Here is a 12,430-nt window from a genome sequence, read left to right on the forward strand (position 1 = left end):
TAGATATAAGCCACCTGCCCCGCCCAAGATTCGAAACCATGCGGGTCCGACCCAAAGCAAGCCCATAATGACTCATGGTCAGTAACTCTAATTCCGAACGCTGGTGGCACGTGTGTGATTACGATTTATGTGTTACAAGAAAAGGGTTTTACACTCGGGTTGCCCCGTCTCTTAACCTTTTATGTATGCACCGTGCCTTTACTCTTACGTATGTACACACACACACACACACACACAAACACACACACACACACACATACATATATACACAAACCCTGGCTTATGCCAGGTACCCATTTCATCGACCAGCCCTTCGGGGAGATTGAGCAGCTGTCACGATCAGGATTTGCGCCTATGCGGGTTTGATCCCAGGCGGCCTGTGAATGCGTGACGGTCAGTCACGCGAAGCGTTACACAACGGAAGCGTGTGTGTGTGTGTGTGTGTGTGTGTGTGTGTGTGCTTGTGGCCAAGATAGTAAATGTCAAACGCACTTGGATAACCGGTGTGCCGTCTGTTCACCTTGGAAATGACCGCAAATGTCTCTCAGAGACAGAGAGTCTAGGAAAAAAATTGTTGGTCCCGGAGGTGAGGTTGGGGCCAGTCACCCGAGACCTCGCTAGTGCTGCGCAGGTTCCCGGTGCAGTTAGACTGTGCCTACCACACGCCCAGTGCTGTTCCTCTGGTCTCTACCACACACCCGGTGCACTTCTTCAGGTTAGTACCACACACCCGGTGCACTTCCCGATGATGGATTTGGCGGATTTCATGCTATATCTGACCAGCCTGGGTCATCCAGCCTGGGTCATTGTTCTGCTTAGGGAGGTTAATTGAAGGATAATCATTCTTATAGTTGGTCTGAAGTATATGCTGAAGGTATTTAGCAGCACGGTGGAGCTCTGGAATTGATATCACACTTACCAAGTCCTCACTGCAAATCCATTGCCTAAACTACCTATGAGATGGTTCTCTATGAAGTCGACCTGATATGGTTTGTTTTGTACACGTTGTTGGGGTGCACTCCTCCAGAACCACTACATAATGGTCGGATGTGCGCCACTATCAAGAGTGTATCATATGCAACAATCTCCGTGATAATCTTATCTAGAGTCACATGCTGTCTAGTTGGTACATTCACTATTCATTGTGCGCCAGGATTCCTAGATAGTGTGAGTCAGTCGAGGTGCAGATTTAAATCATCCTAAATGATGATACGGCATGCTAGCCTCTGGGAGCGACTTATGTCAGCAGATTGAACCAAATGATTGATTACTTGAAGTCGTTTTGGTCGAGTATCAGGCGGGATACAAGCTGCCGCAGCTAACTCTGCTTTGGATAACTCTAACATTCCTTCACCTCCTGACGCTCATCTTACCAATCATATGCTCCTCCTTGTAAATTTTTTCAAACTTTCCGAAAAGCGCTACTCTTTCGGGTTACAAGCAAATTTTATGGTCCTGATGGCATCCATTCCCGTGTACTAAAAGAGTGTACCTCTGAACTACTAGCACATGTGTCTACCCGTCTGCTTCGTTTCCCTTTAAAAACCAAAACTTATCCTTCTTGGAAATACGCGTTGGTACATCCCATTCCCAAAGTCTTTGCATCCCTTCTCAACTCCCATATCCTCAGACATCTTGAATCTCACTGTCTTCTCTCTGTAAGACGAGATCCACTAGTAATATCCTTTCCTATCTCACTAATGACTGGTCAACGTCCCTGAAAGATTCTGAGGAACCCTACATCGTTGCCTATGATATACCCAAAGTTTTTGATAAGGTGTGGCATGGGAATCTCATTTCAAAGCTCCCCTCTTTTGGCTTCCTTCCCTCGCTTTGCTCCATCATATCCAACTTCCTCTTTGGCTGATCTAACCCTTTCTCCATCATCATTGGTGTCCCTCAAGGTTTTGTCCTGTCTCCTACGCTTTTCCTCCTTTTTTATCAACGATATCCCTTCTTATGCAAATAACCAAAGTACTCATTAGCTGACGTCTGTACACTGCATCCATCCTAAACCTTCAGATCTGCTACTTCTCTAAATCAATTTGCACCTCGTTTGGATACAACTTCCTCAATAGACTATTACAGGGTATCTAAGTGGGGTAGACGCAATCCAGTTAAGATTAATGCCTCCAAGATCCAGTTTTTGCCCTAACAATAAGTCCTCAACGCTTTCTGTAATTCCACTTCTGAGTTCAGAGAACATATCCTAGAAAGCGACTAAAAGAACCGGGAGCGTGGGGATGGAACCAACCCACCCCCACCCTACCGCGTCTTTCTTTTTTTCATGAATTTGAATTTCTAAAAGAAGGCTCAGATAAAGGAGCCAGGCAAGGAGTGCTCAATCTCCTCGAAGGCTCAGGCTGAGGTGTCTAGATATGTGTGGACGTAACCAAGGTGAAAAGAGAGGAGAGACAGGTAGTATGGTTGAGGAAAGAAACCTGAATGTTCTGGCTTTGAGTGAAACGAAACTCAAGGGTAAAGAGGAAGGACGGTTTGGAAAAAGCAAAGGTTGTGGGTGATACAGTGTAAGGAAGTAAATTCTAAATCATTGTGGGTAAAACTGAAAGTGGATGGTGAGAGATGGTTGATTATTATTAGTGCTTATGCACCTGGCCATAAGAAAAAAGATCAGGAGAGGAGAGTGTTTTGGGAGTACTTGAGGCAGTGTGTAAGCAGTTTTGAAGTACGAGACCGGGTAGTAGTGATAGGTGATTTTAACGCAAAGGTAAGCAATGTAATAGAGGAGGGTGTAATTGGGGCGCATGTGGTATTCAGTGTTATGAATGGGAATAGTGAGTAACTTGTGGAGTTGTGTGCTCCAAGAGTACTTGTGATTGGTTATACCTGGTTTAAAAGGTAGGGATATACACAAGTATACGTATGTGAACTGGGGAGATGGTTAGCGGGCAGTATTAGATTACATATCAAATCAAAGGCATGTAAAAGAAAAAGTGTTGGATGCAAATGTGGTGAGTGGGGCAGCTGGTGGGATGTCTGATCGCTATGTTGTGTAGGCGAAGGTGAAAATTTGTCGAGGTTTTCGAGAAAGTGGAAACGATGTCAGGAGAAGAGAGTGGTGAGAATAAGTGAGCTACGACAAGAGACTTCAGCGAAGAAACAACAGGAGAGATTGATTGTAGAATGGCAAAAGGTGAGAGTAAATAAAGCAAAGGGAGTGGGTGAGGAATGATAGGAATATGGCATGCGAAAGGTGAGGGGTGGGCAGATTAGAGAGGGAAGTGAGTGGTGAGATAGAGAAGTAAATTTGCTTGGGAAAGAGAAAAGAGACGTTTGGGCATTACTTAAAAAGAAAGGAATGCACAGGATTGTGAGATGCATAAGAGACAGCGGCAAGAGGTCAAGAAAAAGGTGCAAGGTCTGAAAAAGAGTGTAAATGAATGCCGGGGTGAGTTAGGGAGAATAAGAAAATATATCCAAGGAGGTTACTGATGTACGGTAAAAACAAGTGAACAAATAGAAATATCGGTGAAGAGCAAAAGGGGAAGTTATAACAGGTAGTCATGAAGGGAGGGGATTGAGTGAGTATTTTGTTAGACTGTCGAATGTTTTTGATGATACAGTGGCAGATGTAGGATGTTTGGGTTAGTGTAGTATGCGAGGTGAGAGAGTTATGGAGAGTGGTTTGAAGAACAGAGAAGAGGTGGTGGAAACTTTACTTTGAATGAAATGGAGCAAATTGGTTGAAGTGGATGGCATTGCTGTTGAGTTTATTAAGAGAGGTGGGTTGGTGATTTTATTGTTGTTTGTTCAGTTAAAATTTTCAATTTACATATGGATCATGGTGACGTGCCTGAGGATTGGCGGCGCCTAAGCATTGCCAATGTATAACGGAAAGTGAGATAAAGACGGGTGTTGAAACTGCAGAGGTATAAGTTTGTTGAGTGCACCTGATAAGTTGTATGGGAGAGTAATGATTGAGAAAGTAAGGGCATATACAAAACATCCGGTTTTGGAGAAACAGTGTGGCAGCAGAGGTGGTAAAGGGTGTATGCATCAAGTGTTTGCTTTGAATATTGTGTGTGAGAAATACTTCAAGAAACGGATGGATTTATACAAGGCATTTATGCGTTAGGAAGATGCATATGATAGGGTTGAAAGAGATGCTACATGGAAGGTTGTATGAATATAAGGTGTGAATAAAAGGTGCGAGAAACAGTAAGAAGTTTTTAACAAGGGTGTACTGCACGTCAATGAGCAGGAAGGGAGGAAAGTGAATGGCTCCAAGTGTAGTTTGTTCAGCGGCAGGGGTGTCTGATGTAACTATGGTTGCTTAATTTGTTTATGGTAGAGATTGGTGAGGGAGGTAAATGCGACAATACTGGAAGTGAGGGGCGAGTATGCCGTCTGTAGAGGATGAAAGGGCTTGGCAAGTGAGTCAGTCGTTGTATGATGATGCAGCACTGGTGGCAGATTTAAATACAAAACTGCAAAACTTGGTGGCTGAGTTTGGAAGGGTACGTGAAAGAAAGAAGCTGAGAAGGCGACTCAAGGGAGCGGGAGCGGGGGTTGGACCCCCCATCCCCTCCACCCCATCCCCCCCTGTCCTTGTATTTGGATTTTTGAAAAGGGAAACAAAAGAAGGAGTCATGCGAGGAGTGCGTGTCCTCCTCGAAGGCTCGGACTGGGGTGTCTAACTGTGTGTGGATGTAACCTCGATGAGAAAATAGGAGAGACATGTGGTATCTTTCAGGAAAGGAATCTGGATGTTTTGGCTCTGAGTGAAACGAAGCTTAAGGGTAAATGGGAGGAGTGGTTTGGGAAAATCTTCGGAGTAAAGTCAGGGGTTGGTGAGAGGACAAGACCTAAGAAAGGAGTAGCACTACTCCTGAAGCAAGAGTAAAGGGAGTATGTGATAGAGTGTAAGAAAGATCATGAGAGGCAAATGTTTTAGGAGTGGTTGAGAGAGTGTATTATGATGCAGCTCTGATCCAGAGACCGGGTTTCAGTGATGGGGGATTTAAATGCGATAGTAAATAATGTGACAGTTGAGGGTATAATTCTTGTACATGGGGTGTTCAGTGTTGCAAACGAAAATGGTGAAGAGCTTGTGGATTTATGTGCCGAAAAAAACTGGTGATTGAGAATACCTGGTTTAAAAAGAGAGATATACACAAGGATATGTATGTGAGCAGGCGAGATGGCCAAAGGGCATTATTAGATTACGTGTTAATTGATAGGCGTGTAAAAGAGAGACTTTGGGTGTTAAAGTGCTGAGAGGGGCAGCTGGAGGGGTGTCTGATCACTATCTTATGGAGGCGAAGGTGAAGATTTACAAAGGTTTTCAAAAAAGAAGAGAGAATGTTGGGGTGAAGGAAGTGGTGAGAGTAAATGGGCTTGGAAAGGAGACTTGTGTAGAAGATCCAGGAGAGAGCAGAATGGCTAAAGGTGAGAGCAAATGACGTGAGGGGAGTGGGTGAGGGATAGGATGTATTTAGGGAAGCAGAGATGGCATGCAAAAAAGATGCGTATGGCATGAGAAAGGTGGGAGGTGGGCAGATTAGAACGGGTAGTGGGTGGTGGGATGAAGAAGTAAGATTGTTAGTGAAAGAGAAGAGAGAGGCATTTGGACGATTTTTGCAGGGAAATAGTGCAGATGACTAGATGTATAAGAGAAAGCGGTAGGAGGCCAAGAGAAAGGTGCAAAGGTTGAAAAGAGGTCAAATGAAAGTTGATGTGAAATAGTATCATCAAATTTTAGAGAGAATAAAAAGATGCTTTGGATGGGGGTAGATAACGCCGTAAGGCAAAAGGACAAATGGGAACATCGGTTAAGGGGGTAAATGAGAAGGTAATAACAGGTAGTGATGAAGTGGGAAGATGTAGTGACTATTTTGAAGGTTTGTTGAATGTGTTTGATGATAGAGTGGCAGATATAGAGTGTTTTGGTGGGAGTGGTGTGTGAAGTGAGAGGGTCAGGGAGAATGGATTGGCTAAGAGAGAAGAGATAGTGAAAGCTTTGCGAAATATGAAATCCAGCAAGGCGGCGAGTTTGGATGGTATTGCAGTGAAACTTATTAAAAAGGGGTGACTGTGTTGTTGATTGGTTTTAAGGATAATCAACGTACGTATGGACAATGGTGAAGTGCCTGAGGATTGGCGGAATGCATGCATAGTGCCATTGCACAGGCAAAGGGGGTAAAGAGAGTGTTCAAATTATAGACGCATAAGTTTGTTGAGTATTCCAGGGAAATTATATGGAAGGGAATTGATTGAGAATGTAAAGGCATGTACAGAGCATCAGACTGGGGCATTATTAGATTACGTGTTAATTGATAGGCGTTTAAGAAGTGGTAGAGTATGTGTGGATCAGGTGTTTACTCTGAAAAAAATGTATGTGAGAAATACTTAGAAAAACAGATGGATTTCTATGTAGCATTTATGGACCTGGAGAAAGCATATAATAGGGTTGATACCGATGCTTTGTGGAAAGCTCTAAGAGTTTATGGTGTGAGAGGTAAGTTGCTAGAAGCAATGAAAAGTTTTTATCAAGAATGTAAGGCAAGTGTACGAGTAGGAAGAGAGGAGAGTGATTGGTTCCAAATGAATGTCGGTCTGCAGCAGGGGTGTGTGATGTCCCCATGGTTGTTTGATTTGCTTATGGATGGAGTGGCTAGGAAGGTAAATGCAAGAGTTTTGGAGAGAGGGGCGTGTACACAGACTGTTAGGGATGATAGGGACTGGGAAGTGAGTCAGTTGTTCGCCGATGATACAGCCCTAGTGGCTGATTCATGTGAGAAACTGCAGAAGTTGGTACCTGAGTTTGGAAAAGTGCGTGAAAGGAGAAAGTTGAGAGTAAGTGTGAATAAGAGCAAGGTTATTTTGTTCAGTAGGGTTGAGGGACAATTGATTAGGTAGTAAGTTTGGATGGAGAAAGTTTGGAGGAAGTGAAGTTTTTTACATATCTGGCAGTGGATTTAGCAGCGGGTGGAACCATGGAAGCGATAGCAAGTCACAGAGTGGGGGAGTGGGCGAAAGTTATGGTAGCGATAAAGAATGTGTGGAAGGAGAGAGCATGGTCTCGGAGACCAAAATTAGTAAGGTTGAAATCATAGTGGCTCCAACAATATTATATGACTACGAGACATGGACTATAGATAGGGTTGTGCGGAGAGGGGTGGATATGCTGAAAATGAAATGTTTGAGGGCAATATGTAATGTGAGGTGGTTTGATCGGGTAAGGAATGATAGGCAGAGAGAGATGTGGGGAAATTAAAAGAGTGTGGTTGATAAAGCAGAAGAGGGTAAATTGAAATGGTTTGGGCATATGGAGAAAATGAGTGACGAAAGATTGACAAAGACGATACATGTGTAAGAGGTGTAGCGAAAAAGGAAAAGCGGGAGGTGCAAGGATAGAGTGAAAAAGATTTTGAGCGATCGGGACCTGAACATACAGGAGGGTGAAGGGCGTGCATGGAATAAAATGAATTAGAACGATGTGGTATACCGTGGTCGACGTGCTGTCACTGGACTGAACCAGGGCATGTGAAGCGTCTGGGGTAAACAATGGAAAGGTCTGTGGGACCTGGATGTGGAGAGGGAGCTGTGGTTTCGGCATACACTACATATTACAGCTAGAGACTGAGGGTGAACGAATGTGGCCTGTTTTTCTGTTTTCCTGGCGCTACTTCACAGAAGCGGGGAGAAGGGACAGAAATAGATGAAGACAAGCAAGTGAAGTGTTTTAGATATCTGGGAGTGGATCTGGCAGCGGATGGAACCATGGAAGCGGAAGTGGATCATAGGGTGGGGGAGGGGGCGAAAATCCTGGGGGCCTTGAAGAATGTGTGGAAGTCGAGAACATTATCTCGGAAAGCAAAAATGGGTATGTTTGAAGGAATAGTGGTTCCAACAATGTTGTATGGTTGCGAGGCGTGGGCTATGGATAGAGTTGTGCGCAGGAGGATGGATGTGCTGGAAATGAGATGTTTGAGGACAATGTGTGGTGTGAGGTGGTTTGATCGAGTGAGTAACGGAAGGGTAAGAGAGATGTGTGGAAATATAAAGAGCGTGGTTGAGAGAGCAGAAGAGGGTGTTTTGAAGTGGTTTGGGCACATGGAGAGGATGAGTGAGGAAAGATTGACCAAGAGGATATATGTGTCGGAGGTGGAGGGAACAAGGAGAAGAGGGAGACCAAATTGGAGGTGGAAAGATGGAGTGAAAAGGATTTTGTGTTATCGGGGCCTGAACATGCAGGAGGGTGAAAGGAGGGCAAGGAATAGAGTGAATTGGAGCGATGTGGTATACCGGGGTTGACGTGCTGTCAGTGGATTGAAGCAAGGCATGTGAAGCGTCTGGGGTAAATCATGGAAAGCTGTGTAGGTATGTATATTTGCGTGTGTGGACGTATGTATATGCATGTGTGTGGGGGGGGTTGGGCCATTTCTTTCGCCTGTTTCCTTGCGCTACCTCGCAAACGCGGGAGACAGCGACAAAGTATAATAAAAAAAAAATATATATATATATATATATATATATATATATATATATATATATATATATATATATATATATATATATATATATGTATGTATGGGGTGTGTGATGTCTCCATGGTTGTTTAATTTGTTTATGGATGGGGTTGTTAGGGAGGTGAATGCAAGAGTTTTGGAAAGAGGGGCAAGTATGAAGTCTGTTGTGGATGAGAGAACTTGGGAAGTGAGTCAGTTGTTGTTCGCTGATGACACAGCGCTGGTGGCTGATTCATGTGACAAACTGCAGAAGCTGGTGACTGAGTTTGGTAAAGTGTGTGAAAGAAGAAAGTTAAGAGTAAATGTGGATAAGAGCAAGGTTATTAGGTACGGTAGGGTTGAGGGTCAAGTCAATTGGGAGGTAAGTTTGAATGGAGAAAAACTGGAGGAAGTAAAGTGTTTTAGGTATCTGGGAGTGGATCTGGCAGTGGATGGAACCATGGAAGCGGAAGTGAATCATAGGGTGGGGGAGGGAGCGAAAATCCTGGGAGCCTCGAAGAATGTGTGGAAGTCGTGAACATTATCTCGGAAAGCAAAAATGGGTATGTTTGAAGGAATAGTGGTTCCAACAATGTTGTATTGTTGCGAGGCGTGGGCTATGGATAGAGTTGTGCGCGGGAGGGTGGATGTGCTGGAAATGAGATGTTTGAGGACAATGTGTGGTGTGAGGTGGTTTGATCGAGTAAGTAATGTAAGGGTAAGAGAGATGTGTGGAAATAAAAAGAGCGTGGTTGAGAGAGCAGAAGAGGGTGTTTTGAAATGGTTTGGGCACATGGAGAGAATGAGTGAGGAAAGATTGACCAAGAGGATATATGTGTCGGAGGTGGAGGGAACGAGGAGAAGTGGGAGACCAAATTGGAGGTGGAAAGATGGAGTGAAAAAAATTTTGAGTGATCGGGTCCTGAACATGCAGGAGGGTGAAAGGCGGGCAAGGAATAGAGTGAATTGGATCGATGTGGTATACCGGGGTTGACGTGCTGTCAATGGATTGAATCATGGCATGTGAAGCGTCTGGGGTAAACCATGGAAAGTTGTGTGGGGCCTGGATGTGGAAAGGGAGCTGTGGTTTCGGGCATTATTGCGTGACAGCTGGAGACTGATTGTGAACGAATGGGGCCTTTGTTGTCTTTTCCTAGTGCTACCTCGCACACATGAGGGGGGAGGGGGATGGTATTCCATGTGTGGCGAGGTGGCGATGGGAATGAATAGGGGCAGATAGTGTGAATTGTGTGCATGGGTATATATGTATGTGTCTGTGTGTGTATATATATGTGTACATTGAGATGTATAGGTATGTATATTTGCGTGTGTGGGCGTGTGTGTGTACATTGTGTATGGGGGTGGGTTGTGCCATTTCTTTCGTCTGTTTCCTTGCGCTGCCTCGCAAACGCGGGAGACAGCGACAAAGCAAAATAAAGAAAAAAAAGAAAAAAAAAAAAAATTTTTTTTTTTTTTTTTTTTTTTTTTTTTTTTTTATACGATTCGCCATTTCCCGCGTTTGCGAGGTAGCGTTAAGAACAGAGGACTGGGCCTTAGAGGGGAAATCCTCACCTGGCCCCCTTCTCTGTTCCTTCTTTTGGAATATTAAAAAAAAAAAAAAAAAAAAACCGAGAGGGGAGGATTTCCAGCCACCCGCTCCCTCCCCTTTTAGTCGCCTTCTACGACACGCAGGGAATACGTGGGAAGTATTCTTTCTCCCCTATCCCCAGGGATATATATATATATATATATATATATATATATTTTATTCTATTTTGCTTTGTCGCGTCTCCCGAAAGAATGGCCCAGCCCACCCACATACATATGCATATACATACACGTCCACACACGCATATATACATACCTATACATCTCAATGTACACATATATATACACACACAGACATATACATATATACACATGTACATAATTCGTACTGTCTGCCTTTATTTTATTTATTCCCATCGCCACCTCGCCACACATGGAATAACATCCCCCCCCCCCCCTCATGTGTGCGAGGTAGCGCTAGGAAAAGACAACAAAGGCCACTTTCGTTCACATTCAGTCTCTAGCTGTCATGTAATAATGCACCGAAACCATAGCTCCCTTTCCACATCCAGGCCCCACAGACCTTTCCATGGTTTACACCAGACGCTTCACATACCCTGGTTCAGTCCATTTGCAGCACGTCGACCCCGGTATACCACATCGTTCCAATTCACTCTATTCCTTGCACGCCTTTCACCCTCCTGCATGTTCAGGCCCCGATCTCTCAAAATCTTTTCCACTCCATTCACTCCACTTCTCCAATTTGGTCTCCCACTTCTCCTCGTTCCCTCTACCTCTGACACATATATCCTCTTGGTCACTCTTTCCTCACTCATTCCCTCCATGTGACCAAACCATTTCAACACACACTCTTTTGCTCTCTCAACCACACTCTTTTTATTACCACGCATCTCTCTTACCCTATTATTACTTACTCGATCAAACCACCTCACACCACATATTGTTCTCAAACATCTCATTTCCAGCACATCCACCCTCCTGCGCACAACTCTATCCATATCCCACGCCTCGCAACCATATAACATTGTTGAAACTACTATTCCTTCAAACATACCCATTTTTGCTTTCCGAGATAATGTTCTCGACTTCCAAACATTCTTCAAGGCTCCCAGAACTTTCGCCCCCTCCCCCACCCTATGATTCACTTCCGCTTCCATGGTTCCATCCGATGCCAAATCCACACCCAGATATCTAAAGCACTTCAATTCCTCCAGTTTTTTTCCATTCAATCTTACCTCCCAGTTGACTTGATCCTCAACCCTACTGTACCTAATAACCTTGTTCCTATTCACATTTACTCTCAGCTTTCTTCTTTCACACACTTTACCAAACTCAGTCACCAGCTTCTGCAGTTTCTCACACGAATCAGCCACCAGCGCTGTATCATCAGCGAACAACAACTGACTCACTTCCCAAGCTCTCTCATCCACAACAGACTACATACTTGTCCCTCTTTCCAAAACTCTTGCATTCACCTCCCTAACAACCCCATCCATATATATTACCGAAAGTTACGGTAGGTAGCGGTGTTCATAGGCCCCTCCTCCTCCTTAGGCGCGCCCAGATTCCACCGCGTCTACCTTGCTTACGATTTCGGTAATGTGTACATGTTTTTTTCATGTACATCACCACGGTTTATGTACACCTCCTCCATCTATTTTAGGCTGTTAAAAATCGAAGAGGGTGGAGGGGTGTTCACTGGCGGGAGTAAGGCAAGGAGGCCATCGCGGCCATATTGGATGTTTACATTCAGGGCGGCGGAGTTCACCATTGAAAAATAGCAATCATAGTCCACAGCACCAACAATTCGTCATTCCACATGATTCAAAAGATCCGCTAGACATTCGCAGTCAATATCTTCAAAACTGAGCAGGTGAAATATTGTAGAAGCAGGCTAAAAGACAAGATAAGAATAGAGCTCCTTTGATCAGCGCCATCCTTCGTTTCTCATTTCTCACATGCCCTTTGCTTCATCTATAAGTGTATTTACGTGTTTGCTTTTGTCTGTCATTGCCTTGTTGTCTGTCTGCCTGATCGGAAGCGTTTGAGAATATGAATGCAAGAGTTTACATTCTTGTTTATTCATGTATGAATGTGCGTCGTGTGTGATTCTGTCGCATGCAGGTACGTATGCAATTACCTAATAATCTAGTGTAACTACCTAAGTGCAACTAGGTAGTTAACCTAAAGACACAAGTGTCTGTAGGTTACATTCGCTTTATGACGTAGCTTATGTAGCCTGACATGGTTCCAAGCGACGGTTCAGGTAAGACCATGCACCAGTCATGGCTGCAAGCGAATAAAGCTCTGGTAATCATATGGAATCTGGTTCTCACAAAAGAGAGGCGTTCGACCACTCCCACGAATCCGATCTTTAGCCTAAGAGTAAT

General features: G+C 44.2%; 2 protein-coding genes across 9 annotated transcripts in view; both read left to right on the forward strand.

The window, feature by feature from the left end:
• LOC139748739 (ERI1 exoribonuclease 2-like) overlaps window positions 1-12,430 on the forward strand; it is a 362,528-nt gene that overhangs the window by 223,979 nt on the left and 126,119 nt on the right. The window lies entirely within an intron of this gene.
• The window catches only part of LOC139745667 (carboxylesterase 1E-like), a 64,625-nt gene continuing 52,790 nt past the window's right edge, over window positions 596-12,430 (forward strand). Inside the window, exon 1 of the mRNA XM_071665102.1 lies at window positions 596-715. The gene's annotated coding sequence lies outside the window, so the exon portion shown is untranslated. The remainder of the gene's footprint in view (window positions 716-12,430) is intronic.

Source organism: Panulirus ornatus, chromosome 1 (genome assembly GCF_036320965.1).
Source record: "Panulirus ornatus isolate Po-2019 chromosome 1, ASM3632096v1, whole genome shotgun sequence".
Taxonomy (NCBI): domain Eukaryota; kingdom Metazoa; phylum Arthropoda; class Malacostraca; order Decapoda; family Palinuridae; genus Panulirus; species Panulirus ornatus.